Source organism: Schistocerca americana, unplaced genomic scaffold (genome assembly GCF_021461395.2).
Source record: "Schistocerca americana isolate TAMUIC-IGC-003095 unplaced genomic scaffold, iqSchAmer2.1 HiC_scaffold_819, whole genome shotgun sequence".
NCBI lineage: Eukaryota > Metazoa > Arthropoda > Insecta > Orthoptera > Acrididae > Schistocerca > Schistocerca americana.
The window spans coordinates 32,501-37,500 of NW_025726586.1; the positions used below are offsets into that span (position 1 = coordinate 32,501).

The window sequence follows — 5,000 nt, forward strand, 5'->3', positions numbered from 1 at the left end:
ACAAGCATGGAATGAGAGCGCCGCCTGTCATGAGCCAAAGGTGCATCCTGACGTGGCAAATCAGATGATGCCGCAGGCATCCACTTACTATAATCACAATCAACAAACCGGCCGCCCCGCCCCGCCCCCCATTAAACCTTTCCTTACAACAATGTGTACCTTAACCTAACCTATATCGTACCGTAACCTAACCTATATCGTACCGTAACCTAACCTATGTCGTACCGTAACCTAACCTATGTCGTACCGTAACCTAACCTATGTCGTACCGTAACCTAACCTATGTCGTACCGTAACCTAACCTATGTCGTACCGTAACCTAACCTATGTCGTACCGTAACCTAACCTATGTCGTACCGTAACCTAACCTATGTCGTACCTTAACCTAACCTATGTCGTACCTTAACCTAACCTATGTCGTACCTTAACCTAACCTATGTCGTACCTTAACCTAACCTATGTCGTACCTTAACCTAACCTATGTCGTACCTTAACCTAACCTATGTCGTACCTTAACCTAACCTATGTCGTACCTTAACCTAACCTATGTCGTACCTTAACCTAACCTATGTCGTACCTTAACCTAACCTATGTCGTACCTTAACCTAACCTATGTCGTACCTTAACCTAACCTATGTCGTACCTTAACCTAACCTATGTCGTACCTTAACCTAACCTATGTCGTACCTTAACCTAACCTATGTCGTACCTTAACCTAACCTATGTCGTACCTTAACCTAACCTATGTCGTACCTTAACCTAACCTATGTCGTACCTTAACCTAACCTATGTCGTACCTTAACCTAACCTATGTCGTACCTTAACCTAACCTATGTCGTACCTTAACCTAACCTATGTCGTACCTTAACCTAACCTATGTCGTACCTTAACCTAACCTATGTCGTACCTTAACCTAACCTATGTCGTACCTTAACCTAACCTATGTCGTACCTTAACCTAACCTATGTCGTACCTTAACCTAACCTATGTCGTACCTTAACCTAACCTGTATTGCGCCTTAACCTAACCTGTATTGCGCCTTAACCTAACCTGTATTGCGCCTTAACGTAACCTGTATTGCGCCTTAACGTAACCTGTATTGCGCCTTAACGTAACCTGTATTGCGCCTTAACGTAACCTGTATTGCGCCTTAACGTAACCTGTATTGCGCCTTAACGTAACCTGTATTGCGCCTTAACGTAACCTGTATTGCGCCTTAACGTAACCTGTATTGCGCCTTAACGTAACCTGTATTGCGCCTTAACGTAACCTGTATTGCGCCTTAACGTAACCTGTATTGCGCCTTAACGTAACCTGTATTGCGCCTTAACGTAACCTGTATTGCGCCTTAACGTAACCTGTATTGCGCCTTAACGTAACCTGTATTGCGCCTTAACGTAACCTGTATTGCGCCTTAACGTAACCTGTATTGCGCCTTAACGTAACCTGTATTGCGCCTTAACGTAACCTGTATTGCGCCTTAACGTAACCTGTATTGCGCCTTAACGTAACCTGTATTGCGCCTTAACGTAACCTGCATTGCGCCTTAACGTAACCTGCATTGCGCCTTAACGTAACCTGTATTGCGCCTTAACGTAACCTGTATTGCGCCTTAACGTAACCTGTATTGCGCCTTAACGTAACCTGTATTGCGCCTTAACGTAACCTGTATTGCGCCTTAACGTAACCTGTATTGCGCCTTAACGTAACCGATATTGCGCCTTAACGTAACCTATATTGCGCCGTAACGTAACCTATATTGCGCCGTAACGTAACCCACATTGCCCCTTAACGTAACCCACATTGCCCCTTAACGTAACCCACATTGCCCCTTAACGTAACCCAACACACGTTGGGCCTTAACCCAACACACGTTGGGCCTTAACCCAACACACGTTGGGCCTTAACCCAACACACGTTGGGCCTTAACCCAACACACGTTGGGCCTTAACCCAACACACGTTGGGCCTTAACCCAACACACGTTGGGCCTTAACCCAACACACGTTGGGCCTTAACCCAACACACGTTGGGCCTTAACCCAACACACGTTGGGCCTTAACCCAACACACGTTGGGCCTTAACCCAACACACGTTGGGCCTTAACCCAACACACGTTGGGCCTTAACCCAACACACGTTGGGCCTTAACCCAACACACGTTGGGCCTTAACCCAACACACGTTGGGCCTTAACCCAACACACGTTGGGCCTTAACCTGCTCTGTAATTGTCATACGACGCGTTAAATTAGTGTAGTGTTGCCTAACTGCAACCCCCGCAATATAGTTTGCTACTCGCACTGCCCGGTCCCCAGTGTATCGCTTCATGTTAAACACCTTGCAGCTATACACTGTAATGTGGATGGCAGCAGGACGTACATGCTCAATGCCCTTTGCAGTTGTTCATTGGCATTTGCAGTTGTTCATTGGCATTCGCATGTGCGAAGCACTTAGCCTACGCTGTGGTACGGCCTGTGTCAACTGTCCGCTGATGTTGTACGTCCAAATCACACACTGTACTGCACATTGGTCCTCATGTACTGAATGATACATCGTGGTACATGTGACCGTACAACGACTGCGCCAACAACGGCGAACCATGCGGTCCAAATGTTGTGCACTCAGCTACGTGTCGTCTCCCTATAAGAGCTGGATTGCAGTGTGGTATGCCCTGGATGGCGATCAGCATGAGCCGTCTGTTGATGTAGTGGCGCGTGTTGTCAGACGTAGTCGTCTCTTCTCACACACCGTGATAGCATGGTGCACTGCGTTCCACATCTGCGACATGCGACAGAGGCCGGTTGACAGTCGTTCGCGCAATGGACATCGCATACGTACGGGGGCCACCTTCCACGTGTTCGCGAAGCGTGCACATGTTGTTGCGTGTATGTGGGCAGACATAGTGTGTCGTGACACCTGACACAGGCATGCAACAATCGTTGAATTTGCAAATGGCGATGGACGCCTACGTTTGCTGGTGACGTTATGCAAATGAACAACTGGTAAACCGTTGTGGTGCGGTTGTTCTCGCTAGAGGTGAATCAGTGATGGCGACGATCGGTTGAGCTACCAACCGGTTGTTCCAGCGATACCCACCATGCCCACGAACGTGAATGGCATCTGGGTGTGAAGCGATACGCGGCGGTGGCTGGGTGGGACCGTCCCCGGCCGGTGAGGGGGGGCCTCCCGGCGTGCTGGCCGCGCGGTGCGTGGGCGCACGCGCTACAGCCGGCTGGTGGGGGCGGCCAGTGGCAGGCGCGCCGGCCGACGGAGGCGGCAGGCGGCGCAGCTGCGCGCCGGCGCACCCTGCACGCGGCGCCGTGCGGCCAAAGTAGGTCCTCGCGGGCCCGGTGCGAAGCGCGGTGGACATCTGCAGTGTGCTGGTCCGATTGAGGACTGTGTGCGCTGAGGATGCGCCGCCGCCCGGCGCTCGGCGCCGCGACGCCGTCTGCTGCTCGGTCGCCTCTGCGGTTCTCGCAGGTGGTTTGTATCGCAGCTGTGCGGACGTGTTGGCGCGTGCGCTGTGCTGGGAGAGTTCGCTTCGGCACCCAAGTGGGGCTTTTGTCCTTCTGTGGCGCTGGCGTTGGAGCTGCCGGTCACCGTAGGTGGCGCGTGTTGTCTCCCGCCGGCAATGCCACGACAGCACGCTCCCGGGCCTCTGTCGGCAGCGGCAAGCTCAGTTGGGAGCACGGGTGGTCGCACCTAAAGCGTCTACTCGCCAAACTCCGGGCGATTGCGCCTCTCTCGAACCCGACCAAGTACTTAGGACGGCGCTGCGCGCCGCCGGGACCTGAGAGGGTTTCGAGGTGTATTGTGCAGGGGAGCTCAGCCTCCTCCTGTTTGCAGAATAATTGAGCGGACGCTTGCGTGTTCGCGCGGGCCCCCGGGACACACTCCCGGGCGGCCGGCTGCTCAGCTCTAGTTGACGCAGCTCCCTGGTTGATCCTGCCAGTAGTCATATGCTTGTCTCAAAGATTAAGCCATGCATGTCTCAGTACAAGCCGCATTAAGGTGAAACCGCGAATGGCTCATTAAATCAGTTATGGTTCCTTAGATCGTACCCACGTTACTTGGATAACTGTGGTAATTCTAGAGCTAATACATGCAAACAGAGTCCCGACCAGAGATGGAAGGGACGCTTTTATTAGATCAAAACCAATCGGTCGGCTCGTCCGGTCCGTTTGCCTTGGTGACTCTGAATAACTTTGGGCTGATCGCACGGTCCTCGTACCGGCGACGCATCTTTCAAATGTCTGCCTTATCAACTGTCGATGGTAGGTTCTGCGCCTACCATGGTTGTAACGGGTAACGGGGAATCAGGGTTCGATTCCGGAGAGGGAGCCTGAGAAACGGCTACCACATCCAAGGAAGGCAGCAGGCGCGCAAATTACCCACTCCCGGCACGGGGAGGTAGTGACGAAAAATAACGATACGGGACTCATCCGAGGCCCCGTAATCGGAATGAGTACACTTTAAATCCTTTAACGAGTATCTATTGGAGGGCAAGTCTGGTGCCAGCAGCCGCGGTAATTCCAGCTCCAATAGCGTATATTAAAGTTGTTGCGGTTAAAAAGCTCGTAGTTGGATTTGTGTCCCACGCTGTTGGTTCACCGCCCGTCGGTGTTTAACTGGCATGTATCGTGGGACGTCCTGCCGGTGGGGCGAGCCGAAGGCGTGCGACGCGCCTCGTGCGTGCTCGTGCGTCCCGAGGCGGACCCCGTTGCAATCCTACCAGGGTGCTCTTGAGTGAGTGTCTCGGTGGGCCGGCACGTTTACTTTGAACAAATTAGAGTGCTTAAAGCAGGCAAGCCCGCCTGAATACTGTGTGCATGGAATAATGGAATAGGACCTCGGTTCTATTTTGTTGGTTTTCGGAACCCGAGGTAATGATTAATAGGGACAGGCGGGGGCATTCGTATTGCGACGTTAGAGGTGAAATTCTTGGATCGTCGCAAGACGAACAGAAGCGAAAGCATTTGCCAAGTATGTTTTCATTAATCA

The 5,000-nt window shown here is 52.1% G+C and overlaps 1 non-coding gene across 1 annotated transcript in view; it reads left to right on the forward strand.

Moving 5' to 3' along the window:
• The first annotated feature begins 3,931 nt into the window (after nt 1–3,931).
• The window catches only part of LOC124591266, a 1,910-nt gene continuing 841 nt past the window's right edge, over nt 3,932–5,000 (forward strand). The window contains exon 1 of the ribosomal RNA XR_006977088.1: nt 3,932–5,000. This exon is cut by the window's right edge and continues 841 nt beyond it. This is a non-coding gene — a ribosomal RNA (small subunit ribosomal RNA).